Below are 14,355 nucleotides of genomic sequence, written 5' to 3' on the forward strand. Positions count from 1 at the left end.
TAGTATCTTGCGCCAAAAACCAGACACCGACAAATTTAATGTGAAAATACGTGTAACTCAGTGAACAGATTAATTTGGAAAGCCCAATATGCACATTTGGTATTTATAATACAACAGGCTGTGCTTACCTTTTTATATTTGGACCGGTCCTCTGTTCACCTCGCCCCAAGATCTCACCAAAGGCCAAATCTGCCCCTCCTCAGCACACCAAAGATCCGGGTCACCAGGCACCAAGTTGTTGAAATCTCCCAATTCTTTTGATATTTGGGCTGAAGGAAGGACAATACTCGGTGTATAAATGCTCAATTAACAATCATTTATTTCCATACAATTCAACACAAAGAGCATTTAGAACCATCATGATGGGGAGACATGCCTGAAGAGGGTCACAGCAGTCTCAAAATGGTGACGGGTTACACAGCCTCTTATAGCTCCTAGCGGCCCCCACCTAGTCGTAAAAGCCTAAACATTCACATTCTTTTCTCCCTTACGGCGCCTAAGTTATGACCTCGGCAGTTGTTTCTCTGCTTTCTGTAAGGTGGGGGTATGGAATGTGGTCTATCTCCCCTGTCTTAGACACCAAGTCTCCTGCTTACAACCTTCTTTTTATGATTCAACAATAGAGCATGTCAAGAAAACAGTGTAACACATTCCCAGCAGATCAAGGATACAGAGTGATGCACATTTATCTAATGAACTAATATGTGAATATGTTCTGTTAACTCAAAAGTATAATGAGAACTAAACTACATACAGATCACACGCTCTATATTAAAGGGTATAATATGATCTACAGCAGTATTCTAATTCAACTACTTTGATTACATATATAAGGTAACCTATAATAACAGAATAATCTAATACCTGAAGTTTCGAACACAACCCTACAATTGAACTACAGAGTTAACGGTACCTGCATACTTGCCTAATACCCTAACCCAAAGACTCAGATAAGCATTAAACCAGCAGCACAGGCTCTGGATTTTTGAAGATGGGCTCAGGCACCAGCACAGGGCCTGGTGTGGTGTAGGTGGCCTAAGCAAGAGGCACAGGCCCTGATGTTGTGTAATTTTCCTCACCCAACAACTAAGGCCGTGGTGTGGTGTAGATGGCCTCAGCCAGAGCCACAGGCCCTGGTGTGGTGAAGATGGCCTCATGCACCAGCACAGGGCCTGGTGTGGTGTAGTTGGCCTCATCCAGAGCCACAGGCCCTGGTGTGGTATAGATGACCTCGGCCAGAAGCACAGGCCCTGGTGTGGTGTAGGTGGCCTCAACCAACAGAACAGGGCCTGGTGTTGTATAGATGGCCTCATGCACCAGCACAGGGCCTGGTGTGGTGTAGTTCAACAAAGCCAGCAGCACAGGCCCTGGTGTGGTATAGGTGACCTTAGCCGGCAACTCAGGCCCTGGGGTTGTATAGATGACCTCGGCCAGAAGCAGAGGCCCTGGTGAGGTGTAGGTGGCCTCAGCCAGAGCCACAGGCCCTTATGTTGTGTAATTTGGCCTCACCCAGCAACTAAGGTCCTTGTTTCGTGTAGATGGCCTCGGCCAGAGCCACAGGCCCTGGTGTGGTGTAGGTGGCCTAAGCCAGAGCCACAGGCCCAAGCCAGAGCCACAGGCCCTGGTGTGGTGTAGGTGGCCTCATGCACCAGCACAGGCCCTGGTGAGGTGTAGGTGGCCTCAGCCAGAGCCACAGGCCGTTGTTAATGTGCCCTCATTAATGGGCAGCTGCTTTGGGTCTTTCAATAACCCCCTTCTCTGGATCAAAAGCAGTGCAATGACATGAAAAGCAAAGGCTTACAGCACCTGGTATTCCCTGGCAACCTCCCATCCAAGTACTAACTAAGACCAGCCCTGCTTAGCTTCCGAGGTCAAACGAAGTCGGGTGTGCTCAGGGTGGTATGGCCGTAAGCTGCTTGCACCAGCACAATGTGTCAATTTATGGAATCAAGTGATGAGGTGGCCAGTACCTGAAGTTCCGAACACAACCCTACAATTCAATATTGAATTGGTGTTCAATATTGAATCGGTGTGCAACTTTGCTAAAACAATGTCGGACTCTGTAGTTTTCTCTGGTGCCCTCCCCAATCAGACCAGGAGTGACATGTTTAGCCGCATGTTCTCCTTAAATTGCTGGCTGTCTGAGTGGTGTCCCAGAAACGATGTGGGCATCATAGATAATTGGCAAACCTTCTGGAGGAAACCTGGTCTTGTTAGGAGAGACGGCATCCATCCCACTTTGGATGGAGCAGCTCTCATTTCTAGAAATATCCTCCTCCTGTTTTGGCTTCCCTTCACTGGCTTCCTGTTAAGTCCAGAATTGAATTCAAAATCCTGCTCCTCACATACAAGGTCTTAAATAATCAGGCCCCATCTTATCTTAATGACCTTGTAGTACCATATCACCCTATTAGAGCACTTCGCTCTCGCTTTGTAGGCCTACTTGTCGTTCCTAGAGTATTTAAAAGTAGAATGGGAGGGAGAGCCTTCAGTTTTCAGGCCCCTCTTCTGTGGAACCAGCTTCCAGTTTGGATTCGGGAGACAGAAACTATCTCTACTTTTAAGATTAGGCTTAAAACTTTCCTTTTTGCTAAAGCATATAGTTAGGGCTGGACCAGGTGACCCTGAATCCTCCCTTAGTTATGCTGCAATAGACGTAGGCTGCCGGGGGATTCCCATGATGCGTTGAGTTTTTCCTTTCCAGTCACCTTTCTCACTCACTATGTATTAACAGACCTCTCTGCATTGAATCATATCTGTTATTAACCTCTGTCTCTCTTCCACAGCATGTCTTTTATCCTGTCTTCCTTCTCTCACCCCAACCGGTCGCAGCAGATGGCCCCGCCCCTCCCTGAGCCTGGTTCTGCCGGAGGTTTCTTCCTGTTAAAAGGGAGTTTTTCCTTCCCACTGTCGCCAAAGTGCTTGCTCATTGGGGGTCATATGATTGTTGGGCTTTTCTCTGTATCTATGAAGCGCCTTGATATAACAGATATGATTCAATGCAGAGAGGTCTGTTAATACATAGTGAGCGAGAAAGGTGACTGGAAAGGAAAAACTCAATGCATCATGGGAATCCCCCGCAAGCCTATGTCTATTGCAGCATAACTAAGGGAGGATTCAGGGTCACCTGGTCCAGCCCTAACTATATGCTTTAGCAAAAAGGAAAGTTTTAAGCCTAATCTTGAAAGTAGAGATAGTGTCTGTCTCCTGAATCCAAACTGGAAGCTGGTTCCACAGAAGAGGGGCCTGAAAACTGAAGGCTCTCCCTCCCATTCTACTTTTAAATACTCTAGGAACAACAAGTAGGCCTGCAGAGCGAGAGCGAAGTGCTCTAATAGGGTGATATGGTACTACAAGGTCATTTTGATAAGATGGGGCCTGATTATTTAAGACCTTGTATGTGAGGAGCAGGATTTTGAATTCAATTCTGGATTTAACAGGAAGCCAATGAAGGGAAGCCAAAACAGGAGAAATATGCTCTCTCTTTCTAGTCCCTGTCAGTACTCTTGCTGCAGCATTTTGGATTAGCTGAAGGCTTTTCAGTGAGTTTTTTGGACATCCTGATAATAATGAATTACAGTAGTCCAGCCTGGAAGTAATAAATGCATGAACTAGTTTTTCAGCGTCACTCTGAGACAGGATATTTCTAATTTTAGAGATGTTGCGCAAATGGAAGAACGCAGTCTTACATATTTGTTTAATATGTGCATTGAAGGACATGTCCTGGTCGAAAACGACTCCAAGGTTCCTCACAGCGTTACTGGAGGCCAAGGTAATGCCATCCAGAGTAAGAATCTGGTTAGATACCATATTTCTAAGCTTTTCAGGGCCGAGTACAATAACCTCAGTTTTATCTGAATTAAGAAGCAGAAAGTTAGCGGCCATCCAGGTCTTTATGTCTTTAAGACATTCCTGCAGTTTAACTAATTGGTGTGTGTTATCTGGCTTCATGGACAGATAGAGCTGGGTGTCATCTGCATAGCAGTGAAAATGTATGCTATGTCTTCTAATGATACTGCCTAAGGGAAGCATGTATAATGTAAACAGAATTGGTCCTAGCACTGAACCCTGTGGAACTCCATAATTAACCTCAGTGTGTGAAGAGGACTCTCCATTTACATAAACAAATTGCAGTCTATTAGATAGATATGATACAAACCACTGCAGTGCAGTACCTGTAATACCTACAGCATGTTCTAATCGCTCTAATAGGATATTATGGTCGACAGTATTGAATGCTGCACTAAGGTCTAGCAGGACAAGCACAGAGATGAGTCCACTGTCAGAGGCCATAAGAAGATCATTTGTAACCTTCACTAAAGCTTTTTCTGTGCTGTGATGAGCTCTGAAACCTGACTGAAACTCTTCAAATAAATATTTATGGCTTTATCTTATAGAATTCAATATTCCCGTGTTGAGGAAACAGGTTTTGCAGCTGTTTGAGCTAAGATTTTCAAGTTATTCACATAATGAAAACCTCTACTTTGTTTCGGGCCAGTTCCCCATTCAAATGCATGTAACAGTGACAAACGCACTGTCTTGGCGAAAGAAAGCGTTTTTGTACAACTTCATATAAATTAGCTGTAACTTTTGATAGACGACTCAGACTCACATATTTATGGCTTTATCTTATAGAATTCAATATCCCCATGCTGGGCAAACAGGTTTTGCAGCTGTTTGAGCTAAAATTTTCCAGTTATTCACATAATGAAAACTGTTAGAGTTGAATTGTTAGATGTTTGTCATTTTTATGTTTACCATTTGTACAGTGTTTTAACTGATGAAACTCCACTGTCCTTCCCCCCAGATCCTCGAGGTTCTGGTGGGGGGCTGTAATGTTTTATTGCAGATACATCCTATCTGGAAGATCTGCTTCTTTTGATGTAGGCTTCCTGCGTTTACGACCCTTTAGTCAGCAGGAGGTCTAACACACACACACACACACACACATTCTTAAGGAAGTTCACACATATACATAAAATGCTTTCTCTTAGAACCAAGGGGGCGTGGCTTTGTTCTGACGTGTTTTGTGTGAACTGTCTCTCAATAAAAGGTAGCAGGAGGAAGTCAGATCTGGGGGTCATTTTCGTGGTGGACACAGACGAGGCCTCCCTTGCGCAAATAATCGATCGATCGACTGTCTTGTTTTCTTCATGATGAATAAGTCTCTAGAATTAGCGGGGCTTGTGGAAACACAGACCCAACATTTATTTGGTCCTTCGGAGCCGGAGCCTAACATATTGCATCCACCGAGGAGAGGGAGAGGACGCCACCGCAATGTCTGGGGTGATTGACGTAAAGCCCTGGTGTTTCACTTTGCTTTGTTACCAGGCCGGGAAGTTTGCGCCTGACCTCCCCTCGGGATGGATGACAATTGATGGGATTCAGAGACTCTTCCCATGAACGTAAACAAACAGTGAGTACAGAAGGCCTTAGAGAGCGGCTACGTGCCCGTGCGTGAAAGCAGGTACGTGAGCGCGCAAGCTGTGCGTGTAGACGCAAGCTGCCTGGTTTCTCCGCCAGTGTTTTTGTTTTAATCTTTTTTGATTTATTTAAGGAGGGTTAAGTCGGTTTCTCCACCGAATAGAAGGAGGGCAAGGACGGTTTCTCCACCGAAAGAAGGATAGAGCTCTATAAAATAAAAAGGGACTCCACAGTTAAGGACGTTGAGTGAATGGTTTCTCCACCAATGTTAAGGAGGAAAGAGCTCGCCGCGGTAAGGGGGATTATAGGCCTTAAAAAGAGTGTGAATGAGCGTATGCGTGTGTGAGTGCCAGCAGCACAGAAGGAAACCTAAAGCGGTGTTAACGGAATTCTGTGACCTGTTGTGTACACGTAGCCTGGGTTTTGGAGTAAGGTGTTACCTGCCGTAAACTTAAAAGAATTGTCATAATGGGGAATAAAATGTGTAAGTCTGCCTTAGAAGGGGATGTAAAATTTATGGAGAAATTTTCACCGGGCAGCACGCAGTATGTAGGTTGTTGGCGTGAAAAATATGGATTTGAAGGGACATCAGTGGAAGTTAAAGGTAAAATGCTTGTAGAAAGAATAGCTGTAAGTGTAGCAGGTAAAACAGGGAAAGCGAAGCAGAGGAAGGAATTGCAGTTAGCAGTTGCTAAGTTGTGGCTGGAGCAGGCTCAAAAGAGAAGAGAAGCACAGAATGTTAAAAGAGCAATATTGCAAGCAGTAGTTGTGAAACCTGAGGATGAAACCACAGCTCAATCCACTGCAACTACTTTAGAACAACACCGTAGAAAAGCATTAGGAAGAGCAAGAATGTTAGCAGAAAGAAGAAGAGCCAGAGAAGAGCGTGAGAGAGCAGAGGCAGAGGTGGAGGAGAAATTAAAGGCTGAGTATGGAGAGACATTAGGAGCAGCATTGAGTCCAAGACAGATTAGGCAGGGCAGGAAACAGAAAGTAAGATTAGTGAACACAAACGTTACAACCACATATCCATCCCCGACACAACACAAAAAAAAAATATGGTGTTTCTGTCCCAGAGTGTGAAGATGAAGAAAGTTTTTCTCCTGATCCATTCCGTGAGTGTGAGCATGTTTGACGTCATGGTGTGTGTGAAAAGGTATCCAGCTGGGGCAGACGTGATTCTGCAGATCACCTGCCCAGTGGACAAAAAGAAATAAAATAGTTGTGTGGATGAATGATAGCATGAAGAGTGTTTGGTGTTTCTCAGCCTGAAACAGCTGTAATGCTATTTTCTGTTTTGGAGAAAAGTACAGTTAAAAAAAAAAAAAACAGAGAGAGAGATGTGTGTTGTTTAAGCAGTGATGAGAATAATGAAAGTGTGATGAGAGAGGAACACAAAAACATACAGAAAATGCATTAACTATACTAACCCTACATGCACATACACAGTAAATGATACTCGTGAAGACCAGACAGCATCTTAAGCATGAGATTCTGTTTGTCATCTTGTCCAAGTCACTAGTAAGATGAAAGTGATACATAGACTAGTGGACTGAATATTATAGGAAGACAGATGGTTGCATCATAGAGGAGAAAACAGAATGCTGATGAGAGGTCTTAAATGAGTGAGCTGAGTGAGCTGATTTTGAGTTTCTGGTGTGTGAAGACGTTTTACCATGGCACACAATTAGTTACATGAGAAGAAACGTATTATGTGCTGAGACAGGAGGGTTATGCTGTGTGTTGTGTGTATGGCTGATTTGGATGAATGTTTGAGATTAAACTGGCTGTTGATTTGTCTTTTGTTATTAAGTTGAGCCTGCCAATTGGGTTGTTACGATTTATCCCCCTGGCATGAAGAACACGTGTCATGACTTAAACAAGGCCTTTCTTTCCTTTGCTTTCCTTTATTTTCTTTCTTTTATTTTGTTACTTTCATGGTGCACTGAAAGTTTTGTTTGATGATCCATGTTTGAGAAGATCTGGATGATTAGAACCAAAGCGTCGTTGAGAAAACTGTTGCAAAGTGAGCTTCTCCAAAATTAAAATGGGCTCAGGAGAAAGCCACTTATTGAGACAATTAGGAAACAAGTTCCTGTCCAAAAGGATTCAACGAGGAAATCCAGTCTAAATTATTTTTTCTTTTTGAAATGACGTCGTTTTGCTGAGTGTGGAAACGAATGCGACGATAATTTCCACAATTAGCAAAAGAAGAAATCACTGAGTGAATGAAGTAAGAATTTTAAAATAAATGGGGAACTGACTGACTGACAAAAGCTGACAAGACTGACTGACTTAACACCATTGTGTGAAGTTAACCCCCACCTGACAAAGGTGTGGATGTATCTCTGTGTGTGTCTCTGTTGCAGGAGCAGAAGGAGACCACAGGAGGAAACTTGGGTCACATGACTATGTGAACTTTGAAAATTTAACCTTTTTAGTTTAAATTTTCTGTGTCTGTGAATTTACCAGGTACCATTCACTACCTTGTGTTGCTCACAGAGATTACTGTGAGAAAGAGTGTATACACCTTGTTACACCCCGGCCTAGGCAACCGGCGTGCAACTCAGGAAAAATAGGAAAAAGGGAAAAAAAGGGCCCCCAAGCTCACTGCTCTTAGGGAGGGCGAACTCATAAAAAAAAAACTAATACGAGCTACCACAAAAATAATCCCAAAACGAAAGTATCGACCACTATTGTCTTTAAAGCAAAATATGATATTTATTTACATCACAACACAAGGCGCCAAACTATTTACAAGGGGGGGGGAAGATCGCGACCATGACATACAGAAACACCGGGCTTAAATACATAGAGGGAGCAATTAGGGAATGGATCACAGGAGGGAAACACAGCTGGGGCAAATTAGACCTGACGAGACAAGGAAACGTAAACTGAACACACCAAGATAACACAGACTTTCAAAGTAAAACAGGAAACACATAACAGTCACGCCAAACCAAAACGCCTAAAACAATACACTGCCAACACCGAACCATAACATACCCCCCCACCCAAAAAAAACAATCATTTAAAACATACAACCCCAACGAAAAATGTTCGTTCCATGTCCAGCCCATATGGCACCGGCCGCCGTCCCGCCGGCGACGCTGATGGCTGGACGGGTCCTCCAGTGGAAACGGAAAACTGGAGCGGGCCCTCGGATCCTCCAGTGAAGACAGACGAAAGGCTGGAGCGGTCCCACGGGTCCTCCAGCGAAGACAGACCAGCTGCAAACACGGACACGCAGCCCACCAGCTGCAAACACGGACACGCAGCCCACCAGCTGCAAACACGGACACGCAGCCCACCAGCTGCAGAAGGCTGGAGCGGTCCCACGGATCCTCCAGCGAAGACAAACGAAGGCTGGAGCGGTTCCCCGGACCCTCCAGCGACGGCAGATGAAGGCTGGAGCGGTCCCTCGGATCCTCCAGCGAAGACAAACGAAGGCTGGAGCGGTTCCCCGGACCCTCCAGCGACGGCGGATGAAGGCTGGAGCGGTCCCTCGGACCCTCCAGCGACGGCGGATGAAGGCTGGAGCAGTCCCCCGGATCCTCCAGCGAAGACAGACGGCTGAAGCGGTCCCTCCCTCGGACCCTCCAGCGACGGCGGATGGCTTAAGCGGTCCTCGGACCCCCCAGCGACTGGACGAGCCCCCATATGTTACACCCCGGCCTAGGCAACCGGCGTGCAACTCAGGAAAAATAGGAAAAAGGGAAAAAAAGGGCCCCCAAGCTCACTGCTCTTAGGGAGGGCGAACTCATAAAAAAAAACTAATACGAGCTACCACAAAAATAATCCCAAAACGAAAGTATCGACCACTATTGTCTTTAAAGCAAAATATGATATTTATTTACATCACAACACAAGGCGCCAAACTATTTACAAGGGGGGGGGGGGGGGGAGATCGCCGAACCGTAACAACCTGCGCAGCGCTAACATTTACATTTCTTTTTACAGCAGATGGCTAATCATGTGCTTTGATCATGTGATTTACAGCAGGACACAACTTAATGATGTTTTTCTACCACAGGATTACTGAGATTTTGTATGAAGAGAACTGTAGTTACAGGCTATATGTTGATGGTGAAATTACACTGTGTTGTTGAGAGAATGTTGGAGAAAATGTGAATGTTACAGGGGAGAAATTAATACCATTTCAGACATACTGTGATGAGACCATTGTTACTTTTCCACAGCGAGTGTTAACTTTACAACTTTTCATAGCTCCTCTGGAATCTGGATGGCCGACACCTGACAACCAGGATGAACCGCGTGTTTGGCTAATGTTTGTTTTTCTTTAAGAGTGCTTGTAAAGGATTCAGCACAGACAGACAAGTGATAATTGAACAGATGTGCAGTGGTTACAGAATAGTTACATGGAGCTCATTATCTGACCACACTGTTGGGCTCATGGTGAGTGACAAACTTAAGGGAAGTCACTGATTACAATGTGGAATGACATTGAGATGTTAAACAATTTGGAACAAATTATGGGAAAAAGTAGGAGTTTAATGAGTTTAGAATAAACCTGCAATGATACTTGTCTCTGTGACGCTGAATACTTTATTACTCTTATGATCTATAGTTAGTTGCAAATGTGAAGTTGTTTTAACTTTAAGACTTTGTCTTCTAGGATACAGGCTCAGGGTGGAGCTGGGAGCTAAACAAGCTAAACATTTAAGTGCTGACTAATGCTTTTACACAGGGTTACAGCTTGGAGTGAAGCTGCTCCAAGGGACAAACCCTGGAGATTGTTTTAGAGAGAATGTGCAACATTCTTGTGCATGTCTCATTGGGGAGTTGACACGTGGCGAAAGCCGTGTGGCGAGAGGAGTGTCATTTTTTAATTTGGAGAAGGAGTGACTGAGAGGATCGCCCACAAGATGGAAGCTGAGGCCTGGAGAGAGTCTTCAGGAGGATCGGAGATCACCTTCAGCACAGAGAGCTGTGCTACTGGGCTTCCAAAGGATTGTCACGAGGAGATCATCACGAGGAGACTTTGCACAGCAAAATCTTAAATAAGATGAAAGAATTACGACGTTGACGTTAAGGAAGACAACTAAGGGGTACGACGTGCTCTGCCTTAAAATCTTCAGCAGCGTTGGAAAATGGAACATGAGGGAGCGTGCCAAGCTCCAAAAAGTGACAGCGCAGAGGAGGTCCAGCGATGAACTTGTGGTTCTGTGAACAGCACAAATGCCAGGTGACTGTAAAATAACTAACAGCACTTTTTCCACAAGTGAAGCCAGTAACTTACTATCCTAAAAGATTAGCTCTAGTTGCTCGTGCTTTACCTCCATGCGTGAGATCAGTATGTGCAGCAGCTTAAGCTGTACAATGTTTCAATAGTTTATTTCACCTTTTGACAGTGTTAGTTCCACACGAGGTAGATGTTTACTACTGCAGACTAAACTTACATTTCTGTCACCTACAAGACACTTGTCTTTAATGTTACTGTTTCTCTCACAACCATACATATTACCATAAAGTGGTGCACAATTCTGAATCTGTCAACCCTTTTTGCCAACGAAAGAAGAGGGCACTTCTCATGAGAGTAGAGAGCGCGAGGAGAAGAAGTGTAAGCCGAGGGATGACTTAATAGCTGTGCCACTCGTTGAGGGAAAGGTTTGGTTTGTTGATGATTTGAGTTTTACAACAGCAGAGGGACAGACTAGAACAGGTTTTACTGTAGCAGACAGTGAGAGAGTTGGCGGTGCTGGACCAAGGCCAGGAAGATCGTGAAGGACCTCAGCCATCCCAACAACAGACTGTTCTCTCTGTTGAGGTCAGGAAAGCGATTCCGCTCCCTGAAGACCAACACAGAGAGACTGAGGAGGAGCTTCTTCCCGCAGGCGATACGGTCTCTCAATCACACCACCACACAGTACTGACCCACACATATGGTTCTTACACACACACTGGACTTTCTGGACTTTGTTTTTGCACAACACTGGTCACTATATTCTTCATTTCCAGTTAATACTTGTACAGCTGCTGTTATTGTGTATATATTTATTTATATTTAGATTTCTTCATACATTCTTATATAGTTCTATATTGTGTATTGTGTATTTTGTTGTACAGTTATTTTATTTTCAACTTTAATTTATATATTTTATCTTATTCTTCCCAGTTAAATTTACCCTTCATTCTAATTTGTGTTGTACAGTTATTTCATTTTTAACCTTAATTTATATTTTATTCCTTCCTAGTTAAATTTACCCTTTTTAATTTTTCATATTTATTTCCTATCTTATTCATAGCCTTTTCCTTTTTTGTTTTCTTTAGGTCACGAGCAGTTGTCCAAGCATTTCACTACATATCGTACTGTGTATGACTGTGTACGTGACAAATAAAATTTGAATTTGAATTTGAATTTGAATTTGAGAGTTATCTATGTAGGACAACTAGCATGCTTCATATTTGCTTGAGCAGCAGAGATGCTAGCTTTAACGGAAGTGTGTCAAGCTGTAGAGAGACAATATACACTGAGAGCCAGTGTGTATTTGCTACTGTACATTTCCTTGTAGTGCAGTGAGTGAGACGAGGTGTGACAACCTCTACAGGGAAACCTGTAGAACGCACCAAACTCTTGCAAAATCTGCTGGAGGCAGTGTTATTAACCAGTGGAATTGCCGTTTGTAATTGTGCAGCACACATGCGAGGGCAAGATCAAGTTGCATTAGGGAAAGTTTCTGCAGATAAGATCGCAAAAGAGGCAGCTTTAGTTAAACATGGTGTTAACATTTTAGCAGTGCAACATCAGCAGACATGTAGGGCCACTCACCTACAGCAGGAAAACAGTTGTGACTTACAGAGGGAGCAAGCTAGCAGGATGGTGTTTATTATCTGTGTGATAAACCAATACTGCCTAATAATTTGTATAAGACAGGGGCAGGGATAGCTCAGTAGGTAAAGTGGTCGCCCCATGATCGGAAGGTCGGCGGTTCGAATCCACTTAACGGCTACCCTGAGGTACCCCTGAGCAAGGTACCGTCCCTACACACTGCTCCCCGGGCGCCTGCTTAGTGGGCTGCCCACTGCTTCACTGAGTGAATGGGTCAAATGCAGAGAAAAACAAGTAATTTCCCCATGGGGATCAATAAAGTATCCATTATTATTATTAAGACTGCTGCTATTTTGAGCCATGGGCCATGCCATGTCTCAACAGGAGGGAGATGAGCAGTCATTATACTCACTCTAGAAGTAGTTTATACTTTAGGATTATTTAAATACTTTTTTAAAAAAAAACTTTTTGCAGGCAGAGAGAACTAATAGAACAGTAAAGTTAAGACTTAGGAAGACAGACAGGACATGGTTAGACTGTATAGAATTACTTAAGATATACATGAGGATTCCTCCAACAGAGAATGGTCTGACTCTTTGAGATTACATATGTTAGAGCATTTAGAGTTCTTCTGTAGTGATGATAGAAAAGCAGAAGAGAAAGCATATTAGCAGATTAGATGCTTGAAATGTTTAAAAGTAAAGAAGTCATGAGAACAAATGATCTGCCAGATGATTCTGTTTCTCTGCAGGAGCAGAATCTGATGTCTGGAGATTGGATGTTGATAAGGCCATGGAGAGGAAGTGCTGGTCCAGTCCGCAGTGGAGAGGTCCCTATCGGGTGCTCCTGACAACGACCACAGCAGTGAAGATTGCTGGAAGAAACACTTGGATACATCAAGCGTACTGCAAGAAGGTGACACACATCCAGGCCAGCTCGGAGCAAGTGGCAGGAAGACCGGGTATAAAGGGGGGGAAAGCCTCCAGGGCCCCTCGTCTCAATCCGGTGAAGAAACCAACTGAGCCACAGGTACTCATCAGAATGGCTGGGAATGTGCTGTGCATCTTCTTGAGCCTGTGGACCCTGAGTGGGATGACAGGGAGCGCACTGGAACAGAGCAAACCACACCCAGTACCCGCATGGGTTTTCAACAACTACTGGTGGCAGTTTATGAACACAACCGCTCACATAAAGAACGAGACCAATGGTTATGCTTGTGCCACTGGCTACACATTCTTCTGGACTGTGGCCATATAGCATCACTGAGAGCGAGACAGTTTGTTTGGTTGCTTTAGCAACACATCCAGGGACACTGCTGACTTTTCAACTGCTCGGAACCTGAATGGAAGGTTGATTCACCAGTAGCTGGTAAGATGAACTGCTCTGGTACGACAGACAGTACTGACTCAAAGAATATGACTTGTTGCAGGACATTGAACAGTTAAACGAACTGGAAACAGGCCAATTGCCTATGTGTATGAAGGACAATGGATTAGTCCAAGTTGGAGATTTATCATGGAATTTGTGCAACATCACCTATTCTTTTGTCTTCTGTAAGAAGGATGTAAACAGAGAAGCCTTTTGTCTACATTTACATCATAAACACTTGAGGTTTTGAGCCAAGAAGATCAAAACAGCTTGATCCAATTTCCTTTACAAAGCTTTTTCTGTGGTGACAACAGGACAGGAGAAGAGTTGTAAATGCAGATAATTCACCAGTTGACTCTAACCCCCACAGGATGCCTACAGTGAGAAGATTTGGGGGGTTGATAGGAGTCATAAAGAAGGGTGTTGACCAGGCTGCAGCTTTGAAGCTAGCTGAGAGCCACACGGACAAACAATGAAGTCAACTGATGCGTTTAAATGCCTATGTCTGTATACAGTTGGATTGTAGTGACAAATGATTTTTGAGAATGATGATTCTTCTTGTTCGACTGTTGACATTCAGTTGTTTACTTGCAGAAATACATAATGAATTGCACCAGGAGTAGATGAGCCACAAGGCTGGATAGCTTGGTTAATGTCTGGTCCTTGGTGGCATCTTCTTTTGAAAATATTAACTCCTGTTTTTGTATTGTTGATACTGATTTTCTTATGTATAGGATGCATTTTACCTTGTATGAGATCAATGCTGACTAAGA

At 43.9% G+C, this 14,355-nt stretch overlaps 1 pseudogene; it reads right to left on the reverse strand.

Moving 5' to 3' along the window:
- Window positions 1–1,794: 1,794 nt before the first annotated feature.
- LOC113031285 (5S ribosomal RNA) lies at window positions 1,795–1,913 on the reverse strand (annotated as a pseudogene).
- Between the last annotated feature and the right edge of the window lie 12,442 nt (window positions 1,914–14,355).

Source organism: Astatotilapia calliptera, chromosome 10 (assembly GCF_964374335.1).
Source record: "Astatotilapia calliptera chromosome 10, fAstCal68.1, whole genome shotgun sequence".
Lineage (NCBI taxonomy): Eukaryota > Metazoa > Chordata > Actinopteri > Cichliformes > Cichlidae > Astatotilapia > Astatotilapia calliptera.